Source organism: Pleurodeles waltl, chromosome 3_1 (assembly GCF_031143425.1).
Source record: "Pleurodeles waltl isolate 20211129_DDA chromosome 3_1, aPleWal1.hap1.20221129, whole genome shotgun sequence".
NCBI classification, from domain to species: domain Eukaryota; kingdom Metazoa; phylum Chordata; class Amphibia; order Caudata; family Salamandridae; genus Pleurodeles; species Pleurodeles waltl.
In genome coordinates, this window is record NC_090440.1 from 138,086,886 (window position 1) to 138,099,493 (window position 12,608).

Consider the following 12,608-nt stretch of genomic DNA (forward strand, 5'->3'; position numbering starts at 1 on the left):
GGGTGAGGGTGGGCAAGTGATGATAACAACCCTATAAGACATTGAAGGGATAATAAATAAAGACTCAGAAAGAAGCGTTAATAATCAGACACCGTCGCAAGCTACTCCCAGGGGGTCGGCGAGCTGCCGGTAGCTCACGATCGACCGGTTGGAGACCCCCATCTAAACTTACCCCAAAAGTTTAACTTTACTACGAGTAAAGTTAGACTTTTGGTGCAATTTAAAAACTTTTGGTCTAAACATACAACAAACGTCTAAACTTAGAACAAAAGTCTTACTTTACTATGAGTAAAGTTAGACATTAGGTATAAACTTAGACTTTTGGTGTAAACTTAGAAATTTGGTCTAAGTTTACATTTGTGAATCAGGCCCTATATCTCTAACTCCAAAGCATTTGTAGCATACCTATGAAGTCGAAGGTCCCTAGACAATTTAAGCATACATTTGCTCTGAAATATATCCCCGTAGAAAAGAGAAATATACCATTTTGTATACATGATTGGCTAGACATTTACTTGTATTTGTCTTTTTCTATGGATAATGTTTTAACTCCTTCGCTGCAAGGTCTTTTCCCCCTCAGGTGCCAGGCCTTTTTTTGGGCTATTTGGGGGCAGTTTGCGCTTAGGCCCTCACAACTTTTTGCTTTTTGTCCACATAAGCTACTCACGCCAAATTTGCATTCTTTTTTTTCAACAGCCTACGGATTCTAGAGGTACCAAGAGTTTGTGGGTTACCCTGAAGGAGACCAAGAAATTAGCCAAAATACAGCGAAAATTTCATTTTTTTTTTTAAATGGGAAAAAGGGCTGCAAAAAAACAGCCATTTTTCTCCATGTTTTACTCTGTAACTTTTTCCTGCCATGTCAGATTTTTTAAAGCAATATACCGTTACATCTGCTGGACTCTTATGGTGTTGGGGTTATGTAGGGCTTGTAGGTTCATCAAGAACCCTAGGCACCCAGAGCCAATAAATGAGCTGCACCTTGCAATGGGTTTTCATTCTATATTGGGTATACAGCAATTCATTTGCTGAAATATAAAGAGTGAAAAATAGGTATCAAGAAAACCTTTGTATTTACAAAATGGGCACAATATAAGGTGTTGAGAAGCAGTGGTTATTTGCACATCTCTGAATTCCGGGTTGCCCATACTAGCATGTGAAGTACAGGATATTTCTCAAATAGACGTCTTTTTTCACACACTGTCTTACATTTGCAAGGAAAAGATGTAGAGAAAGACAAGGGGCAATAACACTTGTTTTGCTATGCTGTGTTCCCCCAAGTCTCCCAATAAAAATGGTACCTCACTTGTGTGGGTAGGCCTAAGGCTTGCAAGAGGAAACGCAACATGGACACATCACATGTTTACGTTGAAATCTGACGTATTTTTTGCAAAGTGCCTAGCTGTAGATTTTGGCCTCTAGCTCAGCCGGCACCTAGGGAAACCTACCAAACCTGTGCATTTTTGGAAACTAGGCACCTAGGGGAATCCAGGATGGGGTGACTTGTGGGGTTCTCACCAGGTTCTGTTACCCAGAATCCTTTGCAAACCTCAAATTCTGGCCAAACAAAAGCTTTTTCCTCACATTTTGGTGACAGAAACTTCTGGAATCTGGGAGGAGCCACAAATTTCCTTCCACCCAGCGTTTCCCCAAGTCTCCCGGGAAAAATGGTACCTCACTTGTGTGGGCAGGCCTAGTGCCCCTGACCGGAAATGCCCCAAAACACAACGTGGACGATTCACATTTTCCCAAAGAAAACAGACCTGTTTTTTTCAAAGTGCCTAGCTGTGAATTTTGGCCTCTAGCTCAGCTGGCACCTAGGGAAACCTACCAAACCTGCACATTTTTTTAAACTAGACACCTAGGGGAATCCAGGATGGGGTGACTTGTGGGGCTCTCACCAAGTTCTGTTACCCAGAATCCTTTGTGAACTGCAAAATTTGGCCAAAAGAACACTTTTTCCTCACATTTCGATGACAGAAAGTTTTGGAATCTGAGAGAAGCCAAAAATGTCCTTCCACCCAGCGTTCGTCCAAGTATCCCAAAAAAAATGGTATCTCACTTTTGTGGGTAGGTCTAGTGCCGGCGAAAGGAAATGCCCCAAAACACTATGTGGACACATCAGAATTATCAAATACTAAACTACCTGTTTTTGCAGTGGGGTGGGGGAACCTGCATTTTTGTTCCTGGGCTCAGCAGCCATATAGGGAAACCTACCAAACCCAAGTATTTCTGAAAACTACACACCTGAGGGAATCCAGGAAGGTGTGACTTGCGTGGATCCCCCAATGTTTTCTTACAGAGAGTCCTCAGCAAACCTCAAATTTAGCAACAAAATCACATTTTCCCCACATTTCTGCCTGGGATCACCGCACCAGGACAAATTGCCTACTACCCAACGTTCCCCTCAGTCTTCCAGTAAAAATTATACCTCACTTGTGTAGGTGGGCCAAGTGCCTGCGACAGGGAAGAGCCAAAAACATTTAAATCAAAAAGGCGGTGCAACGTTGAGAAAGCAACTATTTAGATACAGTAAACAGAGAGTTCAATACTCCAGTGATGATGATGAAGCAAATCTTCCTTTTAATACTGTTCAATTCCGATATTTGGTATTCGCACAGAAGTCTTAATTCATCATAAAATACATGGGATTGACAGCCAACGCGTTTCGCCCATCAACAAAGGGCTTCTTCAGGGCTGTAAAGTAACATAGAACATAAATATACAAATATACAAAATGTAAAATGAAAGAAAAGAAATTAGTAACATGAGTACGAAAATGATAATGTACTGCATGACAACATGACCAGAGCCTATTGCAAACTGTGCAAACATACATAAAAGAGCGTGATCATGCCCAGGTATTATCAGAACTAAATAAGAAGTATCTTTAAACATTCGAGAGCATACGGCATACAATGTATTGGGAAGAACCGGCAAGGAAAACCACAAAAGATTAAAGGAGATAGTTCGATACCGTGAAAGATCCAAAGAACAAAATTTCCACCAAGTGCCAGGATCAGTATTCAAAATCAGTAAATGATGAATATGAAGAAAGTGTATTGGAGAAGGTGGACGTGACAGAATAGTGTACAAGAACCAGATACCCAGGAAGACGAAGATTCAACCTGGTGCAAAGCCAGGGTGAATAGTTAAAAGAGACAATATGAAGAAATAATACCAAGTAAAATAGACGTACCGCAGTAGTGTCCAGTCAGTCATAATAATAAATGATGCAGTTATGGATAAGTTATCTGACAAGGGGAAACGTGGAAGATAAGTATAAAAGCCAAGCTGCAGTTCCTAACCTACTCATGTTCAAATATCAAAACAGGTAGAAAGGGAAAAAGTGAAACACAACAGTTACCAATAATAAAATTTGTTCCAAAAGTCAAACGAAAAACAGGGAAAGTTCACTCATAGTGTGCCCATCCCAGGGTGCCTCCATATGACAGGTGGTTCCCTATTCTACTCACCAAAGAAGGTATGCCAGATCATCGTGGCCTGCTGTATGCTTCACAACTTTGCTTTGCGACGACAGGTGCCTTTTCTGCAGGAGGATGGTCCAGATGGAGGTGTTGTGGCAGCTGTGGAGACTGTGGACAGTGAAGACGAGGAAGCAGAAGAAGAGGACATCGACAACAGGAACACGGTGATCCTGCAATACTTCCAGTGAGACACAGGTAAGAAGACAAACCTGCCTGCTACATCTAATTTAAATCTAATACCTCTCTACTGTCTGTCATTTTCACCCAGTGTGTGGTCACTGAGTTGTCACTTTCCCTTACGATTTTACAGATGTGGGTCCCACTGTGTGACATCTGCTTTGTTTCCTCATAGACTGGAGCTGTGTGACATAGGTATGTTGACATTACATTTGAAAGAGCATTTTGGCACTGTAATTGCTAATACACTATTTCGAAATAACAGACAGACTCCAGATTGTTTTGTGCTGTAAGGGTGTTTATTTAAGTGCTCAATATTGGAAGGGGTTGTAAAATGGTGAGGGGTGATGGTGGAGGAATGTCCATGGCAGAGTCCAGTCTATTAGTCTCACAGGTGCATTGTCCAAAGGGGCATAGGAAGTGGAGCTGGGGCAGTTTAAGGATGGACAGGGTGACAAGGTGGGACAAATGGATGACAATCAGGGTGGTCTCATTTCTTGGCAGGGGTCTTGACATCGTTCTCTGTCTTTGTCCTGGATCTCAGGGACCGTTTGCGGGGTGGTTCTCCCTCTGCAGGGGGAGGGGTGCTGGTGTGGTGGTCCTGTGGCGGTGCCTCCTGTCCACTAGTGCCGGCGGAGGTGGTGGGCAGTTCATCGTCCAGGCAGTGTCAGGGGCCCCTTGTTGTGCCACAGTGTCCCTCCTGGTGTTGACGAGTTCCTTCAGCACCCCTACAATGGTGCCCAGGGTGGAACTGATGGATTTGAGTTCCTCCCTGAAGCCAAATACTGTTCCTCCTGCAGCCGCTGGGTCTCCTGAAACTTGGCCAGTACCGTTGCCATTGTCTCCTGGGAATGGTGGTAGGCTCCCATGATGTTGGAGAGGGTCTCGGGGAGAGTGGGTTCCCTGGGCCTATCCTCCCCCTGTCGCCCAGCAGTGCTCTCGGTTCCCCTGTGTTCCTGGGCCTCTGTCCCCTGAACCGTGTGCCCACTGCCCCCAGGTCCCTGTTGTTGTTAGGGTGGTGGGTTAGCCTTGGTTCCCTGTAGTGGTGGACACACTGCTGATTGACAAGTCCTGGGGACAGAGGTATGGGCCTGCTGGGTGGGTGCTGTGCTGGTGTTTCCAGAGGGGGGAAGCCCTGTAGTGGCTTGTGCCAGTGTGAGGGGAACTGACTGTCCCGAGGTCCCAGATTGGCCGGGCTGGTCGTCTAGATCCAGTTGGACAGAGCTGCTGTCATCACTGTGGGCCTCTTCTGTGGGTGGAGTGGACATGTCTGGACCCTCCTGTCCGGTGACGTTGGGTAGGGGTCCTGCAGGTGTGTAAAAGCATGATTATTGCATCTATATGTGCCATGGTGTGCAATGGGTGGGTGACCGTGGCCCCCAGTGCTTGCATTCCTGTGTAGGACCTTGTGTGATGATGGTTTAGGGGGGTGTATGGGTATGTGCAGTGGCCATGCTTTGGTGATGGGTGTCCATGCTTTGGTGTTTCATGCTGGGCTTGGGTTTGGGATGGGTGGTTTGTGATATTGGGACATGTGTGATGAGTAGGAGTGATGGGGGTGAGGGCGAGGGTGGGGGTATGTGATGGCATGCAGGTAGGGTGGGGGATATAGTAGTAAAGATTTGACTTACCAGAGTCCATCCCTCATGCTATTCCTGCGAGGCCCTCAGGATGCAGTATAGCCAAGACCTGCTCCTCCCATGTTGTTAGTTGTGGGGGAGGAGGCGGGGTCCGCCGCCAGTCCTCTGTACTGCGATGTGGTGTATTGAGACCACGGAACACACCTTCCCCCGTAGGTCGTTCCACCTCTTCCTGATGTCATCCCTAGTTCTTGGGTGCTGTTCCACTGCGTTGACCCTCTCCATGATTCTTCGCCATAGCTCCATCTTCCTAGCTGTGGAGGTGTGCTGCACCTGTGATCCGAATAGCTGCGGATCTACCCGGATGATTTCCTCCACCATGACCCTGAGCTCCTCCTCAGAGAACCTGGGGTGTCTTTGCAGTGCCATGGGGTGATGTGGGTGATGTGTGAGGTGGTGTGTGTTGTGATGTGTGGGGTGATATTTAGTGGTGTGTTGTGTGAGGTGTGTGGATGTTATGTGGGTGATGGTGTTGAGTGCCTGTGGATGCTCGTTTGTAGATGGTGGTGTCTTTCTCTGGCCTTCAGTCGCAATTGTTGTCATAGGGGTTTGTGGGTGATGTGGGTGTGTGTTTTATATTGTATTGGGTGTGTGGGAGTGGTGTGTGTATGTGTATCAGGTGTGTGTATTTCGAATTGTCCAATGTGGATGTGTTTTGTAAAAGTGTGTGTATTTTGAGTGCAGCGGTGTGTACCGCCAATGGAATACCGCGGTTGAAAGACCGCCGCGTGGATTCGTGGGTCGTGATAGTGTAGGTGTATTCCTGTTGCTGTGACGGTGGAGGATTTCTTATCACCAGTTTATCACTGAGCTTTGGTGTGGTGGACTTGTGTGGGTGTCTAGATTTTGGCGGATTCCGGCCTTTGGGTCATGATGGCGGTGGCGGAATTCCGCAGCCGTGGCGGTGTGTTGGCGGTCTTCTGCACGGCGGTAAGTGGCTTTTACCACCAATGTTGTAATGACCACCTTTGTGCGTTATTTATGAGCTTGCTGCATGTTGTGTTGTTAAGAGCCAAAAACATGTCGAAATTGAGGGAGAACCAAAGTGGGTCACAAAGGGCAGTTTGAAAAAAAAAATTTTTAGGCTGACAAGTGCAGCAGAATTTATATCTGTATAGATGGGACAATGCTTGGGTGGTAGGAATTTTGTGGATTCCTGCAGATTCCGGAAGGTTCCATCACAAAAATGTGGAAAAAATGTTGGAGGTTTGGAGGGCATTGTGGGTAAGAAAATGGTGCAGGGTGCATGTGAAGCACACTACCCTGTACTCACCCAGATGTTTAGTTTTCAGATGTGTCTAGGTCTTGTAGATTTTTCTACATGGCAGCATCCCAAAGTCCAAAAAGTGCAACCCTCACCATTCCAAGTGGGACGATTTTGAGAGTTAGCCAAGCTCTCATGGAGCAAATGTAAAACCAAAACCCTAAATAATCAAATGCCCTCTTGCTTGCCATGGAACAAAATTTTTTAGTGTGCGGGGGAGAGCTGAAAGACTGTTACCTCCTTCAGTTGGGGTGGGGGAATAACTATGCCCATACTGGTTAGTAGCCACCACCACACTATTTTTTTTTTTTTATTCCCTGGCATCTAGTAGACTTTCTGCCTCCCCCGGGGTATGGATCGGGGGTGTTTTGCCCCATCTGCCCACTGGTGGGCAGAAGAACTTTGCCCCATTTATTTGGGATCTTATTTTGAAAAAAAAAATCCCTGGTCTCTGTTGGGCTTTCTGCCCCCCTTGGGGGCAGATGGACCTTCCAAAAATAGGCAGATCTGCCCCCAAGGATGGCAGATATGGCCAACAGTAATGTGCCCCCATGGGGAGCGACCTTTGCCCAAGGGGCTGCCCCCCCACACAAAAAACACACATACACACCAATCCCTGGTGCCTAAGGGGTTTCTGCCCCCCTTGGGGGCAGATCGGCCTAATAGAAATAAGCCAATCTACCCCCAAGGGGGTCAGAAATGGCCTAAATACAATTTGCCCCCCAGGGGAGCGACCCTTGCCTAAGGGGTCGCTCCCCATACATAAAAACATAAAGTAAATTAAAAACATATATATCCCTGGTGTCTAGGGGTTTCTGCCCCACCTGGGGGCAGATCGGCCTAATTATAATAGGCTTATCTGCCCCCAGGGGGGGCAGAAAAGGCCTAAAAATATTTTGCCCCCCCTGGGGAGTGGCCCTTGCCCAAGGGGCCGCTCCCCTTATGCGCAAGTATAAGTATATAAAAAAAAATCCCTGGTGCCTAGTGGTTTCTGCCCCTCTTGGGAGCAGATTGGCCTAATAAAAATAGGCAGATCTGCCCCCAAGGGAAACAGAATTGGCCTAAAATAAATTTGCCCCCCCAGGAGAGCGACCCTTGCCTAAGGGGTCGCTCCCCATACATAAAAACATAAAGTAAACAAAACAAATATATATCCCTAGTGTCTAGAGGTTTCTGCCCTACGGGGGCAGATCAGCCTAATTATAATAGGGGGGGCAGAAAAGGCCTAAAATATTTTGCCCCCATGGGGACCAGCCCTTGCCCAAGGGGCCAGTCCTCTTATGTGCAAGTATAAAAAAAAAATCCCTGGTGTCCAGTGGTTTCTGCCACCCCTTGGGGGCAGATGGGCCTTCCAAAAATAGGCCGATCTGCCCCCAAGGGGGGCAGATATGGCCAACAGTAATGTGCCCCCATGGGGAGTGACCTTTGCCCAACACAAAACACCCACATTCACACACCCCAATCCCTGGTGCCTAAGTGGTTTCTGACTCCCTGGGTGCAGATTGGCCTAATATAAATAAGCCGATCTGTCCCCAAAGGGGGCAGGAATGGCCTAAATAAAATCCCCCCCCAGGGGAGCGACCCTTGCCTAAGGGGTCGCTCCCCATACATAAAAATATCAAGCAAATAAAAAAAATATATATCCCTGGTGTCTAGGGGTTTCTGCTTCCCCTGGGGGCAGATCGGCCAAATTATAATAGGCTAATCTGCCCCTAGAGGGGGGTGCAGAAAAGGCCTAAAAATATTTTGCCCCCCTGGGGAGCGGCCCTTGCCTAAGGGGCTGCTCCCCTTATGCGTAAGTATAAAAATAAAAACAATCCCTGGTGTCTAGTGGGCATTTCTGCTGCCCGATCGTATTGCGATCGGGCAGCAGAAATGCTTGCTGAGTCTTGAAAGGAAAGGAAAGGAAAGGAAAGGCCTTTCCTTTCCTTTCATGCCTCTGCCTGCCCCCTCCTTCCGAGCGGAAGAGAAATGCAGAGCATGGGAGGTGACCTTTGATGAGGTCAGCACGCGATTGTGTGCTGACATCATCAGACGTCACTGGGGAGGGATCAGGGGGGTCGGGTGGAAGGGGATGCCATTCACCTTCCATCCTTGACTGGGGTGTGTGGGAGGGAGGCCTACGGTGGAACCATGTGCGAGGACGAGACCAGCATGCCCCAGGCACCCTACGGGTTAAGGGATTCTTCAAACTGTAATGTTTAATGATTGACTAAAGCAGTTGCTCTTCAGAGTACTGTTTTTTATTCATAGCTGGACTACATCCATAGTGTTGCGACATCAGTTTTACTAAACCACTAAATTATCCCAGTAAAATAAATAGCGAGTTTAGCTGTAATTTAAGTTTACGTTCACTACATTGACTTTCCTCAAAGCAAATTATAATAGAATTAATATAACTGTATAGTGTAAAACAAAGTTGAGAATATGCACTGAATTATTCACAAGGGAACACATTTATAATGTATCATCTGCCAGAGGCATGTTCGCAATTACAATACAAAAAATTAATTCCTTCAGTGTGATAAAATATAGCTTTAGCTGTTTGCGAAACGCATACCTTTTTCTGAAGGAATACATTTTTATTAGATAAGGCTATTGCCATAGCATGTCATGTCAGAGACAAATATTACTTTGTACTAAAACAAAATACAAATGTTCACGTACATAAGTTCTTCATATTGAATTAAACCTAGTTTCAGATTTTTATTTTGATCAATTCAGGTACAGCAACCCCTTCCTCCCTCCCCACATACATGCACACGCACACAGACTCCCACACGCACCACACATACACTCATTCACCTACACTTACATACACACATTCACTCACAAGCATCCATACTCGCATTCACCTCAGCACTCATACTCGCATTCAACCACGCAGGCACACACCCATCCAAACACGCATACTCACACTTATCCAACCACCCATACTCACACCCATTCAAACACTCATACACACACCCATCCAAACACGCATACACACATGCCGATAAACACTCATTCACCACAACACTCATACTCGCATACACGCACTCACTTCTACATTCCGACATGCTTACAACCACACATTCACACATTCATGCACACACGCAGACAACACACACTCACACGCACACACAACACCCCCCCATCCTCCCACTCCCCTTCCCTGTCAGACAATCAACTTACCTGGTCCGGGGAGGAGGTCGTCCGGCATGGCTTAACACCACCTTGTAAATACAGCCCCTTCACTTGCAGCACTTTGCGTGGAAGGGGCATGCAATGGGTGTTGCTGTGGCCGTGCCACAGCAACTCCCATTGCATTTTGATGCTGCCCCAGTTTTAAAAGATTTCATAAACCTGAGGCAGCGCCAAAATCTAACACCACTCCAAGGGTGGTGTTAGCATTGCGCAATCAGTAGAAATGCTTTCAGTTCACCTTGTTTTTTGCTCTTTCTATGTGTGCAGATTAATAATTTTTTACTAAAAAGTGTTTTCGACTGGAGATATTTGGTGAGTTGGGGATTGGTAATGTTTGATTATTGATACATATTGATGCCAGAATCCCGTAGCCGACTGCCTAATTCTTCATCTATAAGTTAAATATGTAAGGAGTGAGGATTACTCCTCGTGGCACAGCGCAGTTTACTGGAAGAGTTTTAAGTCTGTGAGAGACCATTTTCACTAACTAGGAACCTCATTCAATCAATCAGGAATTTGTAAAGCGCGCTACTCACCCGTGAGGGTCTCAAGACGCTGGGGGGAAGAAGAGAGGGTCGTTTAGTATACCGATTAGTTAGGAAAAAAACTATATCTGAGCATGTCCAGGTAGACTTGAGTTAACCTGCAGCCCACGGTGGCAGTGGGTAATATATTTAAAATAGCACAGACAACAGGATTCGTAGTCTATGAAAGCAACATTTTATAGTTCAGAGCACTGAATAAAATATTACAATACAAAATATTACAATACAAATTGTATTGTCTTGCAGTATTCAGAGAACATCCCTTTATTTGTGTTTATGGAAGGGGAGTTTCCATTGTTTATAGAGTTTCACAGCTAATATGTGTTAAACCCTTCTGTGACCATATATCTTCGTATGGAGTGTATGATGTTTGGGAGTTATCCCCAGCACCTGCTGTAGCTTCAACCTCACCCATGGCCTGAGGCCCTTCCAATGTTTGCTGCACTATTTGGCTCTATTAATATGATCACCTACTGTTAGAATTTCATCCATGCTGCATTGACCAGCACGTTGTCTGGTTCCCTCTAGAGCCGTCCTAATTGTTGAAAGCTCCCTTCCAGATGGCCTCGAGTTTGTCAGGGGAGAAACTGAATGCCCTCTCCTCTCTATCCTCAGCCTCTTGAGAGGTCTCTGGAACAAAAGAAACAACGGGATCATGGCAGTCAATTCATCAAAACGTCAGGGGTAGGGGAAGTGACATCACACACCCTTGACTTTAATAACATCACAGAAAGTGACATCATCATGACCTTTGCTCTTCAGAGCAAGTGATGCCACATGACCTTTACGATGCTTATACATGTCAGGGGAACCTTACTTACTCCTTTCTCTTTTTATTATATAAAAAATTGTGTTTGGAGAGAATATAGTGCGACAGAGCACTGAACAGTACCGGGAGCCTAAGTTATTCATATCGTACAGAAAGAGCCATGGTTTAATGGTTCCCCCTAGTGTATACCACAATGTTTTTAATAGATCATAGGGAGTATGTAAGTTCATACGCATAAATTGATACACAGCTTGTACTGTATATGAACTATGATGTTCCTTATTGTCAATACATTTTAATTCCTCATCATTTGCATGGCACTATCACTTGTGCAACTCACAGAGATGAGGAGTTTTTCACACACATTTTCCATGTATTAATAATGAAACAAAGCAGCAACTTCTTTAAAGATGTGTTTGCGTTTTTGTTAATCTTTTATTTAATCAGAAAAATGTGCATTGCATCGCTGAAATAATTTATTTTACAAAATCTAAATATAATACCTTGGGCCCAGAGAAAGCTGCAGAAAGTTAACAGTGCCCATTAAGACACTTTACTTTCTGTTCTTGCAGGGGCGGTTGGTGATCTTTGAAAGTGGCATGGTGTAATATCTTGCCCTGAATTGTAGCTAGAGAGTGAAGCAAGTGAGCTGGACTACTAAGAGGAATTGAAGGGTGTAATACCCCACCTCCCCCAGAAAATTTCGAAACATAATTGGATCAAATAGTGCATTCTAAACCAGAATTATGACATACATTTGCTAAAAAGGCATATGCTCTGAAAGGTACTCATTAAATGTTAAAGTCCTTTCATTGTGTGCAAGTCCAATAAAACCTGACGCTCTTCAAGAGATTTTGCAAGCAAAACAATGCATTCTCTCTCATATTCACATTCACAAACTCATTCATGTCCACTCTTATTTGGATATACTCATAAATTATCACACACTCACTTGGACTCTCATTCTCTCTCACTCAGTCTCACTTACTCTCACTCTGACTCAAGCATTCTCATTCTTTTGCACTCATTCTCACTCACATTGTCTCACTCATACTTTCTCACTCCTTCAGACTCACTTGCATGCAGTCTTACTCTCATTAATTTATCCATACTTCTCCCCACTCACAATGAAGCATTAATTCTCACTTAGTTAGGTTTATTCACAGTCATGCACGCCCATTAATTTCCATTAACACTGCGTCCCGCTCTCTGACAGTCTACACACGCATTCTTGTTCATTCTCACGAACTCACCCTCACTTCCAGTAATTCTCTCTCACTAATTCTCACTCATTCTAACTCACTTAATGACTCTCAGTCTCATTCATTCTCACTCACTACCAGTGACTCACCCTCTCTCACTTTAACACACACGCACACATAAACATTCTATATCTTGCACAAATGCACTCTCAAACACACACACAGACCCAACATGCATTTAAAAGCATTTACCTCACCTCTCCAGCGGTCAGCGAATGTCCACCCATGAGGGTGATTATCACTCTGCTCTTGGCACTGGTCTTTCCATTTCCAAGGC